The following is a 19388-nucleotide window of genomic DNA, read 5'->3' as shown; positions in this document are numbered from 1 at the left end:
TCGCCACAAAAAAGCTCCTCTGCATTCCAGAAATGAAGCAGAGACAACAGATGTCAGAGACCCTGCACAGACACGAGTAAAGAAGATCGCTTGGACAGAGAAGGAAGCCAAGGCATAAACTGTATATGTGCAAGTAGCCCTCTTCTAGTTATGGCAGAGTTTCAAATCAAGCAGACATCACAAACAACCTTGTTTGAACATCTTCAGGAAACAATGTTCACAGTAAAAAAGACAATGTTATTTTGTTCTCTGTGACAGGCAGCTAAAGACAGTAGCACTGGAAAGTTATTCACAACACTAATTTTTTCTGCCTACTCATATTCCAGCGTCTCTTCTATCCCAACTCTTTCAGTCAGAAGTTTTGCTGTTTTTCTTTTCCAACAACCCTAAGGCTGCAATCCTAAACTCTCCTCACTCCCTTTTTTTTTCCACTCCAAATGTTAAAGCCCTTCCTGAATCCACCTCCTCAGAGCGGCCTCTCTTTTACCCAAGTCCTAGACTCTATCATCATTCCTCTCTAAAACTCTCCCGGTCAACAGTTTATCACGAACAGAAGCCAGTTCCTGAGATTTAAATAGTAATACCTGGCTCCTACTTATAACTACATGCTCCAATGTCCTAACTAAAAGACTGTTTGACCTCTTACATATCAGTGGATGCCCTATTAGTGCCAGGTCCTGCCCATCTCTTCTCTGGCCTTCACTGCAACTCCGACCTCATCCCAGCACACAGGCACAGGCTACAAATAGCTGGGTATGCACCAGGTTGTCCTTCACATGCACATGCTGACTGGCATATTTGACTAGTACATTCACACAACCTCTAGTTTAATTAGCTTTGTAACACACAACTAGGTTTATGAATACTGGATTAAACTTCCACTAGTAACTACAAGTTGAACTAATTGTGCAGGGAAAAAAAAAAAAAAACAGGAAGACAAGTTTAATCAAAGTAGCCTACTTTCCTTGTGAAAATGAATTAAATCAAAAGATTTCAAAAAACTTGTATGCTGTTAACATTTTCAAAATGACACAAGTGCTGTTTAGATATTTCTGAAAGGAAGTTAACCAAGCATCTCTGGATACAGACTGTGTAGGACCCATTTCAGCGACAGCAGTGTGCAGACCATAGTTATTTAAAAAGAAATGGAATTTATAACCCCATGGAATTTAAGTCTTTCCTAGTAAGCCAGTATAGAAGACAATCATAACATAACACCTTGAGCACCTGAGTTATGCAAAGGCAAGGTGTTAGCTTTCTGGGTTTGATTGCTTCAAATCTCTGACAGTATTAAGCCTTAATACCAAAAAGAAAAAAACAGCTACCTGTAGCCTGTGCCTGTGTGCTGGGATTGTTCAGAGCATATATGTCCTTAAAAAAATAAAAATCACTTGTTTTCACAGTTGTATTTCATCTATGGAAGGTAATAAAAAAAATTCCAATGATAATTCACTCAGAAATTAAGAAAAAAAAAGTAAAGAAGTGTCCTTACAAAGTTTTAACACACTGTGACTTGGAACAAGATTTCTAGACAAAACCAATGAGCATATACAGTTATACACCCATTGCAATTTTGTGACTCTTATAATCACTGTATACTTACCAATGTAAGTTTTCTGGCAATTTCATGTGGATGTTTCAAGGATTAAGCAAGATTTCCCCTCTATGAATCCACTGCTTTTTGCATTGTTCTCAGGAAGTTTAGTAAAATTTTGACTGAAGTATTTTTGTAGAAAATACAGCATGGAAGAGGTCAGGAGGCATCTTTGGGGGACATTCGTCTAATCCAATTCCCCAGTCACAGCAGGTTGCCCAAGGCCATGCCCAGTCAGATTTTTAACATCTTCAGCGACAGAGACTTCACAACCTCTCTGAGCAAGCAAGACAGAGTTTTAACAAAAATGGGGTTTCCTATGTTTCAGTTTTCTTCCCTTCCCTCTTGTCCTTTCAACAGCCTCAGAAAAACCTAACAACCTTCTTTGCACCATCCTTTCAGATATTTATAAACTTCAGTAGCATCCCCTGGATTCTGATCCTTTTCTTCAGCTGAACAGTCCCAGCTCTCTGTCTTTCCCCACAGGAGAAATGCTCCAGTCCCTTCATCATCATCACCCTCACTCCAGTATGTTCTCATCTCTCTTGTACTGGGGAGCCCAGAACTGGACCAAGTACTCCAGGTGTGCCACAACCAGTACTGAGTACATGAGAGCACATCCAAGAACAAGCAGCAGGCTCATGCCTAAAGGAATTACAGAGAAAGGAAGCAAGTTCCTTTTTCACAAACTTGCCAACAGTATACCCAGGCAGCCAAGAAGGTCAATGGCATCCTGGCCTGTGTAAGAAAGTGTGGCCAGCAGGTCCAAGGCAGTGATCATCTCCCTGTACTTGGCACTGATGACACCACACATCAAATCCTGTGTCCAGTTTTGGGCCCGACACTACAAGAAGAACATTGAGATGCAGGACTGAGTCCAGAGAATGGCAGTAGTGAAGAGTTGAGAGCTCAAGCCTTATAAGGAGCAGCTGAGGGAGCTGGAGGTGTTTAGCCTGGAGAAAAGAAGGACCAGAGGAGACCTTATTACTTTCTACAATGCCTGAAAGGAGGGTGTAGGCAAGTAGGGTTCAGTCTCTTCTCCCAGATAACAAGTGACAGGGCAAGACAAAATGGCCTCTCTTGCACCAGGAGAGGTTTAAACTAGGTATTAGAAAAAACTGCCTCACTGGAAGGTGGTCAAGCATTAGAACACTGCCCAAGGAGGTGCTGGAATCACCATCCCTGGAAGCATTTAAAGGGCATGTGAGCATAGCACTTAGCAATATCGTTTAGTGAAAAGCGAAATAATTTCACTTAATAAGCTATGTAACAAAGCTTCTACACACTTCTGTCCAGCTTATAACAATTGACTAGCACATTTCAATTTTTCACAACTAAGACTCATACCAAGTGATGCTACCCTTACAAATTCCTGGTTAGGCAATGCTTGGGAGACAGAACTGGGGGAAACTGTTGCATACCAATCGTGACAACAAAGTTAAGCTCAGTCTTCACATAAATCAAATAGACAAAGAAAGTTTAAGAAAGCAGAAATAGCTTATTTCGTTTCCAGACAGATCAAGTCTAATCTTCTTTGGCTATTCCATTATTTCATCAAAGATCAGTCACTGATGCCTGTAAATTATTTACCTTAGCCTATTAACCTTTGTTATTACCAAGATGAAACTTGAGACATAGAAGGTTTACAGGAAGCCCCTAAAAGTCACATAGTGTAGTAGTGCTCTAAAGATGAAGGAGAAGCAAGCAAAAAGAATAAACAGGATAACTAAAGAATTTAAATCCAAACTATTTATTAGTGCAAACTACACCAAATACTCTCATTTCTATCCCTAAAATAATCCAGAAAGGTCACTACAGAAATGGTGACACTAAGTTTGCCTGCTTTTAGTTTCAGATGACCAACATAAAGAATGCTAAACATCTTATGTTGCCACCCAGCCATAGTAAGGAACACTAAGTGAACGGCAAGTCTAATTCTTGAGATAAATTATTTCCTTTTCTTGTCACATTCCTTTGCTGGCCAAGGAATATTGCACCACTGGAGAATGTTCTGCACCTTTGTGCAGACACCAAAATGCAAAGCAAACCTTTGAACATTTTGCTCATGACAAAATTACAGTTCTTTCTTTAGAGGCAAGAAGAAAGAGTTATAAAGGTGTCCTAGCCACTTTGTGTTTTAAGTGACACATCTTAACGGAGAAAAAATAGAAGAGAAATTGAAGTAAAGTATTATGAATGGTCTCTTCTTATGGCTTCTGGCAAACATAAGATTTTCTTTTGTCATTTGATCAGTAAGTTGAGGCACTGCTAATCCCATATCCTAATTAAACTCTCATTTCCTTCCCTGGCTTAGTCATTAATTAGTCCCCAAAGCTGAACCCCCTCCTGATTAACTACTCTGAAAGTACATAAATTCTGTTTGGCAATTGCAGGACAAATATCTGGAACATATTAAACCAGGTATTTATGCAATCAAGTAAGCACTGACCACCAGTATGAGCCCACTGAGCATTTCCCACTTCAATATAGAAAGATCCTTAAGGATATACCAAGCCCAGTAATGTGAGAAAAATTGGAGAAGATAGTCTGCTCTCATAAGACTCCACCTGGAGTACTGCTTCCAGCTCTCGGGCACCCAGCACAGGGAGGACAAGGACCTGTTGGAGCAGATCCTGAGAGCTGGAACATCTCTCCTATAAAGACAGGCTGAGAGTCTCAGGGTTGCTCAGATGGAGAGGAGCAGCCTTCCAGTACTTAAAGGGGAGCTACAAGAAAAATAGGGAGGGAGACTATCAGGAAGTACCTTGATAGGGAGTAAATGTTTGAAAGGGAAAGAATATATTTAGATTACATATAAGGAAGCAATTCTTTGCTATGAGGGTGGTGAGACACTGGAACACGTTGCCCAGAGAAGCTGTGGATGCCCTATCCTTGAAAGTGTTCCAAGCCACATTAGATGGGGCTTTGAGCAGCCTCATCTGGTTGATATCCCTGCCCCGGACAAGGAGTTTGGAAGTAGAAGGTCTTTAAGGCCCCTTCCAACCCAAACTGTTGTATAATTCAATGAAAATACAGCAACAGAATAGTCAAAAGGAGACCAACCAAAGTTCAAAGCCTACCAAGCCTTTGGCAGAACACGAGCCATAGGCTTTCAGCTGCCCCTAGTTTAGGCAAAGGATTACATGCACGCATACCATTCCCCGTGTGTTTATTATTTAATGACAAGCTTTGAAGAGAACTGTAGTAGAGCCTGTGCAAATGCAGAGTTTGATTTCTGTCACTCTAACATATCAAGTGGTTTTGTGTACAATTTGGAATAGACCCATCACCTTTATGTTTGTAGAAACTGGCTAAACAACAAAAAAAGATCACCTAATGAAAACAGATAATTATGTATCATATTAGTACTGCTGCCTCTGGCAACTATTCCAGTAGATCAGTCACACTCACAGGTATAATCCTGTCCTGGGTGCTTTTTCAGAGGGGGTTCCTTTGCATACCTTCTCAGTCCTAAAGGGTCAGGCAACAAGCAAACTCAGGATTCACTTTTTTTGCCCTCTGCCAAAGGTCAATGTCCCTGAAGCAGGCAGGTGGTGTCTATGCCTCAGCAAGGATGGAGCTTGCAGCCTGAGTATTGCTAGCCTGAGGAGTAAAATGATGATAACCACCAGTGAAACAAGAAAAATGAGGGCACTAGTATAAACTCGCTACAAAAGCTGAGACAAGTTTATGGAATTAAGAGTCCACAAAAAGACATATAATTTACAGAAGAGATCCCTGAACTGCAAACCAGAATGTGAAAATAAGGCATTTTAGAGGAAGTGCCATTAAAGATGCGCTTATGGAAGAAGTGTAAGCACTTGGTATCTACCTGTAGACAATACTACATACAATGATGAGGAAATTAGGCCAACTGCATGGCAAATCAACTCTTTGCCAGCAAGAAAGGCAGCTTATAGAGCAAACCAAAATACCAAGTACTGCCTCTACAGCAGACAAAAGCATTTAATGCAATACAAAATCATTTCCTCAATTCAATGGTTTATCTTGAAACTCAGAACACTTTTAATCAATAAAAATACTTATAACTTCCCAGTGTCATATTAGGTTAAGATCAGTCCTTAACCCCCACCTCAGAAAAAGCCAGGACAAGATCACCATTGCTGAGTCACATAAGGCAAGGAGGGAATTCTTCTAAGACTTTGATACTCCCACCCTCACCCCACCCCAGAAAGAAAAGATATTTGCAAGTAGTGTAAAATAATATTTCTAGTTACAAGCAGTTTTACTGAACAAGTACTTCCCAATCTCCCAAAATGCATGCTATAAGAAAAGCTAGAACAAGAGCCGTGCTTAAAGCCGGGGTTCAGTACAACATCCCAGTCTGAAGCTGCCTCTCAGCACCTTCTCTGCACATGCCCAGCTCTCCAAAGAGCCAGGCTGACAGTTCTGTCAGACCTACCCATGCAAACACTCCCAAATACCAGACAGCTCTGATGAAGCAAAGCCCAACTGCTCCAAAACATTTGAGCAACTTGTGAAGTGTCTACATTGATTTGCTACTGCTCAGAGTAAAGGGTCAAAAATGAAGGAGAGAAAAGAGCTATGGTAAGGCAAAGATGTACTCCCAGAAGCATACAAAAGGACAAGCTCTCTATGAAAGAAAAGAAAAATTCATGTGGCCCCCCCCAAAGGGGTTAAGAGAAGCTAGTTTTCTATTTAGGTTTTCTATTTAGCATGTTTTTGCACTTCTGAGTGAGAAAGCTACTACAACAAATTAACTTCATACACATTTACAAGAATTTCAAAGTCTCAATAAAATTATACATTTAATTTACCACAAACTATAAAGCTCAGTGGCTAAAAATACCCAGCTACACATTCCACACACTCTTCAGGTTATGCAGATAAATGTAAGACCTCAATGAAGGTAATAAAATACACATTTTTATTTCTGAAACTAAAACATTTCCTTTCACAGAAAGCACAGGTGGTATGAACAAGGTCAAATAAACAGAACAAATCACAAGGTCACCTCCTAACGATGCTGCTGTCATCATATTACTTGCCTTTGAATCTTTAGCTTTGTGTACTATAAACTTGATGGGGGGGGGGAAGTGGGGAATGCATCTAGAAAGTACTTTTAAATCAATTTATAAAATTAATTTCTACAAATCAAAAAGCAAAAAAAATTACCTTCAACACAGCTTTGCTAACTATCACAACTTCAGTATTTCTCACAGTCCTACCTGCATCACACAAAGTAAAACCAAAAGCAATGTGATTGATGAAATTTGCTATAACTTTTAAGTTGTCCCACTTTTAAGTTGTCCCACTTTAACATACCATCTTAAACCACTGTAATATAAATACAGTTGAAAACCTTTAACAGCTTTAATACTAAAGTTATTACAAGATTTTTCTACTGCTGTTTGTTCCTTTGGACAACAGTCCTAAAAACTAAATCACAAAATTACTTATTTTTTTTAAAGAAACATCCCAAACACCATTTTCACCCCTGACACAATGACACAAGAAGCTTAATTCACATAATACAGATTAGACCTTCATATCTGAAGATCTCTAATTTCACCATGTCATCTACCACTTCCAATTTTCCACAGTATTGCTACACTAAGAAAACTCTTCAAAAGTTACAGTATTTTCTTGCCCAGAACACAACAACAAAGCAGCAGTATTAAAAAAAAAAAAAAAACAAACAAAAAAACCTCACAAACTTTTTAAGCTACAAAGAAGCAAGGAAGTGGGAAACAGTAGTATGCATGTACAGAAGGGCATATGAACTCATGCACACTGCTGTCTGAAGATCATGAAACAAGTTGCAGTAGCGTTCATATTTAAGGCTACCCACCACTGACACAAAAGCAGAAGAATGATCCCTCACAAAAACCAAGTGTTCATGAAACCTATCACAAAGGGAGAAAGGAAAGAATTCCTGCAGCTGTACACACATCTGCGAGCTGCTGTAGCAGAACTAAATGCATCTTAAATGTCAGTCCCCTACCTACCTGCTACTTGCCCAAACAGCACAAGAGACATCATCCCTGTCCAACAGGCTTGGAAATGAAAATTCACATTGATGAGCACCTCAAGTGGCCAGAAAATACACAGTCTTCTTTTTCTTCATAGAATGATTCTACTAAATACTGCTGTGATCCCCCTCAAAGTTACAAAATCCAGGTAAGAAGAGCTCTGGGAGTGCTTAAAAGACAATACAGACATGCTTTATCCAGCAGCAGCATTTCAGTCCAACTATGAACTGGCGTAACTGGCTTCACAAAATGGCATTTGCAGACTTCAGTTTATTCAGAAACAGAAGCCTTGAATTTTGTAAATGACAAGTGAAAACTGAGTGAAAGGGGAAAAGTGCAAAGGAAGAGTCAGAGTGGACTTATGAAGAGGCTAGGGAAAAAGGCAATATATGTGAAGACTTTTGCTCTCAAAAGAATTAGCATAATTAAGAGATGACTTAGCAACCTTTTATGCATATTCCAATTTTGGTGCATTTAATTATAACCTTTCACATGAGGGAGAGACTTGTCTGCAGCCCTGCAGAGATAAGTATATATTATAAACAACAACTTGCTAAAAACTAAACAAATAAAAGCTCAGAAAGCTTTAGTCTTGTCATATTGTTCCACTCTTTCTATTCATGTGACAATGCTTCGCTGTTATTCCTCAAGTCTTTACATGGCTGCAAAAAGGAAAAGCAATTAATACTGACTACCAACCTTCTAATCCCTCAAAAGCAGAATGAAATTTGGGCTCAGTAAGGGAGCATTAGAAGATGGCACAGAACTCCAGCTGCTCAGTTGTAATAACTGCACCTCTTAGACACGAACATTACAGGAAAAAAACATAGCAATCTTCAAGAAAGCTTGAATTTCTACCTTTCTTTCTCTAATTTTAGCATATTAGAAGAGGCCATGCAAGAAAACAGTACATAAGGATACTCTTGGGAGAGAAGGAAGAATTAGGAAAGACTAAAAGTGCCCAAGGATGAAACATGCATGTTTGTATTTATTTTATCAATTATAACCCAAGTTCGTCATCTGGATCACATCAGTCTCCAAACCACAGGACAGCAGAAAAGAATTTGGGGAGGAGGAAGATGCAGACAGAAAGTAGGTATCAGTTAAGACAAAACCTGATGGGTTAAGGCACAAATGCAGAAGTGTCATATTATAAGAAGATCAGGATATATAAAACAAGCCTGAGAAATGGAAAATATCTATCAAATAACTTTAAAGAGGCATTTAAGCATAACAAAAGGAGAAAAGCTGAAGGTTACACAAAAAACCACCACAGCAGCAGCAAAATCGTAATTGTGCAAAGTTAAAAAACACACGTCGTGTCACTTATCTATATCAGGGAGATTTCCCAAAAAAAAAAAAAAAAAGTTTATTTGACAACACAAGATACTGGTTTGGAACTTTAACTTTCTTAACTGCACTTTTGGTTTGTTTCTTGCAAAGGTGAAGGCTCAAAAATTCACTTATACTGGCATACGAACACAACAGGAGATAGAATATGCAAAGACGGAAACAAGAAAGAAAGCTTCCTTCATTTATTAGACATAGCAAAGCACTCTTTTATTGCAAAGCAGTCAATAATAAAACAAGAGAATCAGATGTTATCTATTTGTCTCAAAAGTCTTCAAGAGCTCATGCTAAGCCAGTAGCACATTTCTACAAGACGTGTTGCTGGTTGAGACATTTTACATGAACTTCTACCAACTCTAGCATAAATTTTGCTCTGCTCCCTGAGACTGCACTATGAAAAATAAGATGGCTAGAGATTTATTTATAGTGTCACATCCAATTTGGAATTGATCAAGAAGCAATGGCCCTGTCAGGACTGCATGCTGAACTACTGAACTGATGAAGACCATTTATTTTTCCTAATTCCTTCAGCTGCTGATAATTTGTATACACAGATCTATTTGGTTCTGTTTGGATTTGGTGTAGGGAAGGCTGCGCTCCAGGACGGCTTTGATGAATGGAGACCAGAGATCTCTGGAGGCTGCTCTTAGAATATAGGGTTTATTAGGGATGGTGAAAGGTCTTGCTTAGAGCTGCCAGATGCAGCACGTGGCAAGGCCTGAGGGAGTGGGGCAGGGGAGAGACAAGGGGTAGAGAAGATGCTCTAGGAGAGGGTGGAAGACCCAAGAGAGCGGGGATTCCAAGAGGAGGGAGTTCCAAGAGAGGGGAAGATCCAAGAGGGCCCCTCAGAGACCCCTTATCAGGGGGCTTCAAGGTGGGCTGGAACAAGACTTGGGCCAATGGGGTCACAGACACCTGATGCTTCAGGGGAGGGTTACAGGTGTGGGGTGAACCATACATTCTGGGGGGTGAGATGGAACAGTCCATTTGACTTTTGGACCTATCTGTAGCTAAGGGTATTGTCCAGCCAGTAGGGGGGATTGTTTTCATCCTGGCTGTACTATTGTGAATCTTTTGCCAGGCAGTTACATTTATCTACCCTTTCCAACAATTTGGTAGGCTGTTTTTTGTGGGGTGTTACATTTAATGGCTAGAGTAATTTTTTTTATGAGTCCAACAGTCTCCCATCTCACAGAAAAAGAGCACATTCACACTGTCAAAAGAGTAGATAATTATTTACCTGGTATTACTCTGCTGTGTATAATGGTTCAAGGACATTGAGCAGGACAAGGCTGACAGAATATATACGTTGTCACTGAGTTCTGACTCATCCTCTATCCGTCTAGAGGCTGACAGCTACCAAGTATGCAGAGAGAACTGGAGACAGGGAAGCATGCAGGAATAAGGAACACCAATGCCAGGACTTCAGCAAAAGGGCTAACAAACATGCCCTGCTCCTGCTGATGCTGGCTGTGAGCCAGCCTCACTGCTCCTGCAGGGTCCCTCAGTTGATGCCATCACAAACAGGAGAACACTGCAAGCAGCAGAACACTTCACATGCTTATCAGCTGGCCAGGACCATTTCCAAGATGCTACAAGCACTCAAAGCAAGTCTGCATGCCTCAAATACAGGTTTCATTTGTGTAAGTTTGAGAGTCGCATATGATAAAGAAAGGCACAAGGACACACTGCCAGCCAAACCCTGCTCCCACAAGCATTAACATATTTGCTAAACCAAACTTTGAATTATTTTCAGACATATTTAAGTTTGTTTCAGACCAAGAGTCCATTTTTACTATCTGAAAATTTTTGGACTATAGGGTTTTTAAGCTCATACTCTTGCTGAGAGTTGTCTGCACGTGTCTGCTAAGAAATTCCAGCTTTTCTCTCAAAAACATTCCAGTTGAAGAGAGAATTTAAATAAGCAGACCTTTTCATTCCCATTGTGGGAGGGTGAGAAGGATTTGGGAATTAAAGAGTGAAATTGAGTCTGGGAAGAATAAAGACAGGGAGGTAGAGGATGTTTTTCTTTTTCCTTCTTGTTTCACTCAGTCCTATACTAATTGTAAGTTTAAAAAAAGTCCCCTCAATCAAGTCTGTTTTGCCCACAGTTCAAACTGGCAAGTGATATCCCTACTCCTATTTCAACCCATGAGCCTTCAGTCTTATTTTTCTCCCTGTCTAATTGAGAGTGAGGGCGTAGTTGGGTGAGTATTCGGCAGCTACCAAAGTCAACCCACCACAGGGGCTGAACAGCAAATTGTTATCAGAGTCAAAGACAATATTAACTGCAAGAAGGCACACTTACAGCAATTTATGCAGAAAAATCTTCCCTTTAGCTCAGAGAAGAAGTCCAATAAGACAGCAAACTACTTCACCTGGCCATAAAATAATTCTAGCTCAACTCCTGAGGACAAACTGTTAGAGTTGTTTCTATTACTTTAAAAAAAAACAATAGAAGACACACCAAAAAAACCCAAACAAACCACCAAATGCATTAAAAAAAAAAAACAGAGAAGCAAGGTGAATGCTCTATATTCTATAAAGTCTTTTATAGTATTGCTCACTATAACTCAAACCATTTGATTCTAATAATGAGTTAAATAGCATTGTTTTCTGATATTAATCCATTGTGAAATAAAACAGCTTGGAGAGTTAACATCTTGCATTATCAGGAATACTTTGGTTCCTCTTTCAGATACAAACCTAAAAAAAATTTCATTAAAATAAGCGATTTTCACCCCCTTAGTGACAGGCAGATAAATTACTTAAACCAAAAAGCACCTCCAACAGAAGGCTGGTACTGTGCACTGAAGTGGGAATAACTGACAGTTTGATTATTTTCAAGAATATACCACAATTATATTAGAGGCAGGAATGAAACTGCATCAAAATAAATGACAACAAGCAGCATACTGTGATTGGTTTAAATCAGATCAAAAACTGAAAGGATAAAATATTTGCTTCCATTTAACTGTACAGCACACTTACTGCTTGCTTAATATAGCAAAGTACAGCATCAGTACACCATCATTTGATACTAAAGTTCACCAACTAAATTTTCTCTCACTTTTAATAATGAGAAATGAGCCTTAACATTGTGGGAGACTCTACCTGCATTCAAGACTACTAAACAAAAGGTTGAGGCATGTTCCCACAGGAAAGTTATCTGTGTAACCCACACTTGGAACTTTTTTCCGAGCTACTGCAGTAACTGCTTGCAGATAAGATAAGAAATGCTTGCATGAGATTTTATGGCAACAGATATGGAAATGATGGCAAGACATCAGGTGACAGAGTTTTATGGCTTTCTTGTACACAAGGCTAAGAATCCCAGTATATTATCCTTCCATCTCAAATTGTCATCAGCAAGCTACAGCTTACAACTTATTCACTGAAAGGAAAACCACAACAAGAATTAGTAACAAACTGTTTGGTAAAAAAAAATACAATGCAAAACCTACATTACAGAAAATCAGAAAAACAAACTGGATGCTATTTAGTAATAGATTAGCATTCAAATATTCAATTCCAAGTTTACAATTATTTGCAGCAACTAAACAGATCATATCAATTTGCTTTCTTCATTAAATGTGGAGAAATGGCAACTAACATTTTAGAATGGGGTGTGCCTGAAAAAATTGGCAAAAGAATCTGTATAAGGACTTTACGAGGGAAGAAAGTAGCTTTAGAGGGGATCTACTATTCTGCTTTCAGAAAGTAACACCTTTACTATCTCTTTGCTACCTTAATAGCAGCCGTGGAAATGTTTTCCTTGTATATAAGGCAACTCCGGTCACACAAGCCAAGTAAATATTGATTTTACTATATCTGAGCTAGGAGCAGAAGTAAATTTCAACAGTCTGCGCAGAATGTTTTACGAATTGCTTTAAAAATATTTTGCATTACAAGGTATTAAACCAGCTAAGAACCTTTTAAAATAATCTGAAGCTTAAAATGATTGAGCTGTACAATTTTATCAGGGTAAAAAGTATAGCTGAGAGAAAGAGAAACAGTATTAAAGGCTACATATCAGCAGGTCATGAAGCCAAGCAGGATGCTTTCTTTCAATCCAGGGCAAGCAGTCCTGAGGTCGTGATGTTGGGGGACAGCTCAGGGCAACCTCGAAAAGCACTGGGCTAGGACCAGTCACCAGCACAAGAGAGAATGGGCAGGGATAGGACCTATGCACTCCAAGTTGGCATATCATATCACAGGCCTTAATTTGGAGTTAATCAGACCCAGGACAGTTAACCCTGAGCAACACTACCTCAATAAAGAGGAGATATGTCATAACCACAGTACAAAATCCACACTGTAGTGAAATTCAGCAAGGCAGATACAACCACTCTGCTTCCATCTGCACAAAGGATCCGGAATGCTCTGTTGACTGTCAATTATTAGCGAGGGCTGCCAGTGCACATTTTGATTCGGGCAGACACAAGGACAAAGCTGTTGACTGTCACAAGAGAACTCGGACAGCACATTTCCCGATTTCTGAGAGAACCCTCGAACCATTTGCTGCTTTTCTGAACGCTTCAGCAGAAATTCATCCCGCCCGTAACAAGTGTCAGAGCGAAGGCATCTCCTTGCCCTGCAGCACAAGCCCGGGTTTCAGCCGCGGGAAGGCTCAGCCAGGGAATTACCGCAATTCGCTTTCTCAGCTGCTCGCTTAGCGAAGATCAGGGCGCGCTCCACCCAGACGCCAGACAAATGAGGTCACATAGCTGACCGCACTGCTGCCAATTCCTGCCCTATTCATCAGGGACGAGGGCAGGAAGCAGATGGAGCCCTCGAGTTAAGGGTCGCAGCATTTCACTGAGAACATTAAAGTGAACCAGCGGCAGGCAGCTCACGGTCCGGGAACGCGGTTTCTCCGCACGGCAGAGCCGAGTCACGGGCACCGCTCTGTCCCACGCCCTGCACAGGGACACGGGCTGCGGCCACCAGCCAAACACTCCCCCCCGACAGCTGCAAAAAGGGACTCTACTACAGCACAACAGAAAATATCTTCCACTTTTTCAGTACCTATGCGCATTTAAGAGTTTAATATACATAAGAAGAGGTTTTTTTTAAGTCCTTCAGATCTTGAAAATAAGATCACTTGAAGACCCAAAAGGCAACGTGATGTAATTACTGTGTAAACCTGTTGCTATTTACAACCATGCTGTATTTCACAACACGTACTTCACCTGCTGCCAAAAAGGAAATATATAATTTTCAAGTGTTTAAAAGCTAGAGTTGTTTGAAATCGAACAGATTTGAAGTCCAACACAGTTCTACTAAACAACTAACAAGATCAGAGTTTACAGTAATATGAACAACACCATAAATATTAGTTTGACTATTGTAACAGCTTGTGTGTGGTCTCAATTTCAACCTGCTATCAGCACATATATCTTGTGGGAACACAAACACCTTCCCACCTGAAAGTAAGCTTATTGTTTATAGCTAGTGCTTCTGAGATTTCCAGAGACAGAAATGGTAACAGAAGTTAAATGCAGCTTTAGAAGATATGCTCTCAAACTATATATCTGTTTGCAAAATATCTCAGTCAAGTCATTGCCAATGCCTTCTACTGCTATTGAAAATTAACACTCATTTCAATCACTGGGACGGTGACTGCACAATTAATTCACACAACAAAATGTAAATTGATCTCTTGCTTCTGTTGACAAAGGTATGAATAAAATAACAAAACAATATCTAGTCACATAATGCTAAGATGCTAACATAGATTATTCAATTACTGCAGAGTGCTTTACTGGCTTCAGGAGTTGACATTTTACAGAAAAAATTCTACAAGGCAACCCCTTTCAGAAAATCTCATAGAACCAGCATCTTTTTCTGCCTCTGTAATACTGGTTAAGTAGCCTTCCCTCCAATGACAGGGTGATTTCCATCTGGGTAATTAGGCAATTGAGGCGAAAAAAAACATTTTATTAAATAATCACATCAAATAGTGCCACAACACTAAAGTGTGTATATGTCAACACAAAATAGCCCAATCATTTTCCTGCAACAGTTTCAGAAATTTTACTAGAAGAACATACATTATCTCCCTTAGTATGGAACAGCAATGAAGAAAGCCTTTTTGTTTGAACAGACAAAAAGTACAAGATCCCTTCTTTTATCTGCTCTTAGATAAAGAGTGTGGTAAGATAGGGACAGGCGAAGCAGAAGATTACCGGAATGTCACGGAAAGATAGGCCCCTTCCCCCTCTCTCTCTCCCCTGCTTATCTGCTAACTCCAGGAGTCAGAAAAGAATGTAGCCACACCTGTCCTGGTAAAGTTCCACTACCCACTATCCTCCGAAACCCCAAACCCCCCTCTGACGTAGCAAAGACCCCTAAACCTATTTAAACCCATGAGATAAGATAATAAACGCTTTCGACCGTCCACCAAATTGGTGCCAGCGTGTGTCGTTAGTCCGAGTAGCCCAGGCGAAGCCGGGCTGCCGTGCTGTCTTCTTGTAACCAGGTCGCCGTTGTCTTTTATAAAGGCAACATCTGGTGCCGAAACCCGGGACAAAATTTGCCCGGTGGACGGGTTTCACCTGGACAGAAGCAGCGGCCAGGACGGTGGAACCGTACCCAGGCGTAGGGGAGACGTCCCCGGACCCGCGAGCGTCATGGACAGCGTCGCATGGGTCGTAAGTATGAGGCAATGGAATATCGCGTTTAAGCTCAGGGACTTTTATCTTGCTATAGCAAGGCTGCCTGGGCTTGGAGCAGCCGAATGCTCAGTGGATGCCATGCATCCGGAGATATGGAAACAGTGTACAGCCACGCTAGCCGGGGAGGAAAAATCCTCAGACAGTAGCAAGAGCTTTACGGCACGGAGCAAAGTAAAAGAAACCCCGCGCAAAGCAATAGAAAAACAAAAGACACAGAATGCAGCGCGCACGTGTTTATTAGTCAAACCCGAGCTCGGGGGGGGGCCGAAAGCGCGGACCGTCCCTGAGGAGAGTCCACCCGGGAGCGAAGACCCAGAGGGGCTCAGCGCGGCAGCCCCTTCCCCGGATCGGAGCCCGGCCCGACCCCGCCGGGGAGCGGAGCCCAGCCCAGCACGGAGGACCGTTCCCGCCGGAGCCCGGGGTGGCGCGTTCCGGGCGCCGCGGCCCCGCTTCCGCCGGAGCGCGCTCCGAGCGCCGCGGCCCCACTCCCGCCGGAAATCGGACCCACCCGCGGCTCCGCACCGCTTCCCCGCCGGCGTGCCGAGCGGAGCAGCGCCGAGCCCCGCCGCGGGGGCCCCCCGAGACGCCCCCGCCGCGGAAGACCCCCGGGAAACCCCCGCCGCAAAAAAGCCCCGAAAAGCCGCGGCTTGCCGACACGTCCCGCCGCCGCCGCCGGTCAGAGATCCGCGGTCAAAGGCGCAGCCGCGCGCGAGGCGCTCTTGGCGAGAGCCGGCAGGAGAGACCGGAGTCGCGGGGGCCGCGGCTCGGGGAGAATCCCCGGCCGCGCGGCCACGCGGTCGCTTTGAAAATGGCGCCGAATGCCGCGGAGGGGGGCGGAACCCGGGCGGTCCCGGCGCGAAAACTCGGACACCGCGCGACTTCAGGGGCGCGCGCGCGCAGGAGAAAGGGGCGGAGAGCGGCTCGGGGCACAGAGCCAATCAGCGGCCGCGCCGGGAGCCGCCACCATATAAGGGAAAAACCACCCCCCGCGGGGGGCGCGGCGAGCCGGGGGGGCGGGAGCGGCGCCTCCCCCGCGGGGAGGAGCGAGCCCGGGGCCGAACAAAACAGCGCGGAGCCCCGGAAGTGCCCTGGCATTTGACTTCCGCCGCGGAGCCTGGCAACAACTCTGCTGGCTCCGAAGAGCCGGCGGAAGCTGACCGAAACTCCGAAACAAAAGATACGGAACCAGCACAGTTTAAAACAAACCCGAATAGAGTTCTAAGCCGCACCGAAAAGCGGTCACAATACCCCTTAGAGCTGCGACAAAAAAGAGCATCTCGCCAAAGAATACAAGTCCCAACCCCCGGACACACAAAGAGCGCGCGGGCGGGGGGGGAGCGCGCGGACGAACCCAGCCCCCTCCCACCGCAAGCGGCGCGCGTGCCACAGGGTCAGCAAGAGACGCCCCCGATACGGGACCCCGGGGTAGCCCTGGCTATGAAAGTGAGGAGAAAGCCCCCGGGGATGTAGGGAACGTGCTGCCTCTGTGGCAGTCAGAACCCCCATGTGGTGAGACCATGAGAGCCACTGCTGCACACCACTGCTAACAACCGAACTTGACCCTCAAAACAAAACTAATGAGAAGCTATGAGTTCTGTTTGCAGGGCACGCTTGTGAACCATCCCAGTGACACACACACCCCTGCTCCAGAAAGAGATAACACACCACCAAACTGCCAGACAACACCTGAAAATCCCAGAAAGAGATAACAGACCACCAAACTGCCAGACAACACCTGAAAATCCCACGGTGGTAAGATCCAAACATGCACAGTGTCTTTCTTCATGCAATTTTACTGTTACAAGCTTGTAGCCAAAGAAACAAGCTAGCCCAGACCACTACCCTCATCAGCTATTTAAGTGAGTCGTGCAACAAGTAACAAAGTGCTCAAAAAAGTCACCATAATAAATACCCCATCCTTCGTATTCCATATAGCCAGCCTGTTTAGAAGCTATTTTACTAACCCTGAATGAAACCAAATCAAACCTGACTAACCCATATTAATTTTGCTATAATATTAAACCCCCTTTTTCTACAAAATCATTGCTTTAAATACCCCCTTCAATTACTCCACAACCAGTGTCCCCCACCAGTGCAAGTGAGACACCCCCCACAGAAGACCAATAAGTAAATAGTCCCATCCACATTTGAAATGTAAGTTTGCCAGAAACCCAAAATGAATCCTTATATATTCCTTACCAAGTTTAATAACTCTATCAACTTCTGTGTTCAAGTTCTGATTGTTTCTAAGGTCCTACATCACTCAGACGGAAAAATATACCATCTTCTCGAAGAACCTAACAGACTCCACAAAAGAGAAATCATCACAGGTATAACTATCGCGATGCTGCTCGGCTTGAGAGCAGCTAGCACCGCCACGAGCGTCTCAGCCATCTCAACCCAGCAGCACGGACTCTCCCAGCTGCAAATGACCATCGACGAGGACCTGCAGAGGATCGAGAAATCCATCTCCTATCTAGAGAAGTCAGTCTCTTCACTTTCAGAAGTAGTTTTACAAAATAAGCGAGGACTTAACCTTTTATTTATGCAGCAGAGAAGATTATGTGCAGCTTTGAAGGAGGAATGCTGCTTTTATGCAGATCATACAAGAGTCGTTAAAGACTCCATGGCAGAACTCCGAAACAGACTGGCTCAGAGAAAGAGAGACAGGGAGACCCAGCAGAGCTGGTTTGAATCCTGGTTCAATCAATCACCTTGGCTCACCACTTTAATTTCTGCCCTGGTAGGTCCACTGGCAATACTGCTTTTAGCTATTACCATAGGACCATGCCTGCTGAACAAACTAGTCTCGTTTGTTCAAGTCCGTCTGGAAAGGGCAAACATTCTGTTCGTAGGCCACCAACAAATGCTATAAACCAAAAAACTGCAAACACAGTCAGTAGCTAAAGCCTTCAGCACCTGCCTTAAAAAATCTACCCTGATCTACTAAACCACCCTTTCCTTAACAAGTTACAAGTCTGTACCTCACTCCGATGTCTCTATCTGCAACTACCTCATTTTGTATATAATAAGGAGGGGGGAGATGTGGTAAGATAGGGACAGGCGAAGCGGAAGATTACCGGAATGTCACGGAAAGATAGGCCCCTTCCCCCTCTCTCTCTCCCCTGCTTATCTGCTAACTCCAGGAGTCAGAAAAGAATGTAGCCACACCTGTCCTGGTAAAGTTCCACTACCCACTATCCTCCGAAACCCCAAACCCCCCTCTGACGTAGCAAAGACCCCTAAACCTATTTAAACCCATGAGATAAGATAATAAACGCTTTCGACCGTCCACCAAATTGGTGCCAGCGTGTGTCGTTAGTCCGAGTAGCCCGGGCGAAGCCGGGCTGCCGTGCTGTCTTCTTGTAACCAGGTCGCCGTTGTCTTTTATAAAGGCAACAAAAGAGTAAGCTTTGGTTCCAGTAGCCTACCAGTGCTACCACACTCCCAGTGCCTGTCACCAGCTTGAGAGTTTAAGAGGTTATTAAGAGAGATTAGACTGTTAAAAAGACGGGCACCAGATGAGCTAAGTTATTTTTGTATGTTTTAGACCATAAATCAATCTTTGACAAAACTTAGTTGTGCTGTCCAGGCTTCAGAGAACAGAAGTTAGTCTTATCCACTTTGGTTTCACCCAAACTAATTCCTTTACGATTGGATACTTTATCAGGTATGAGCTTCAATCTCCTTTCCTCCAGTCCCTGCCAATTCCCAGAGCAAGCACACAACCGAAAAAGTCAAAGCCACACCTCT

General features: G+C 42.9%; 1 protein-coding gene across 8 annotated transcripts in view; it reads right to left on the bottom strand.

Annotated features, from left to right (window-relative positions):
* Window positions 1-19388, bottom strand: part of UTRN (utrophin) — a 523567-nt gene that overhangs the window by 470376 nt on the left and 33803 nt on the right. The gene's annotated exons all lie outside the window — the stretch shown is intronic.

The sequence above is a fragment of the Taeniopygia guttata genome, chromosome 3 (genome assembly GCF_048771995.1).
Source record: "Taeniopygia guttata chromosome 3, bTaeGut7.mat, whole genome shotgun sequence".
Taxonomy (NCBI): domain Eukaryota; kingdom Metazoa; phylum Chordata; class Aves; order Passeriformes; family Estrildidae; genus Taeniopygia; species Taeniopygia guttata.
The sequence above is the reverse complement of the archived record's forward strand: the minus strand, read 5'-3'. Positions and strand labels throughout refer to the sequence as shown.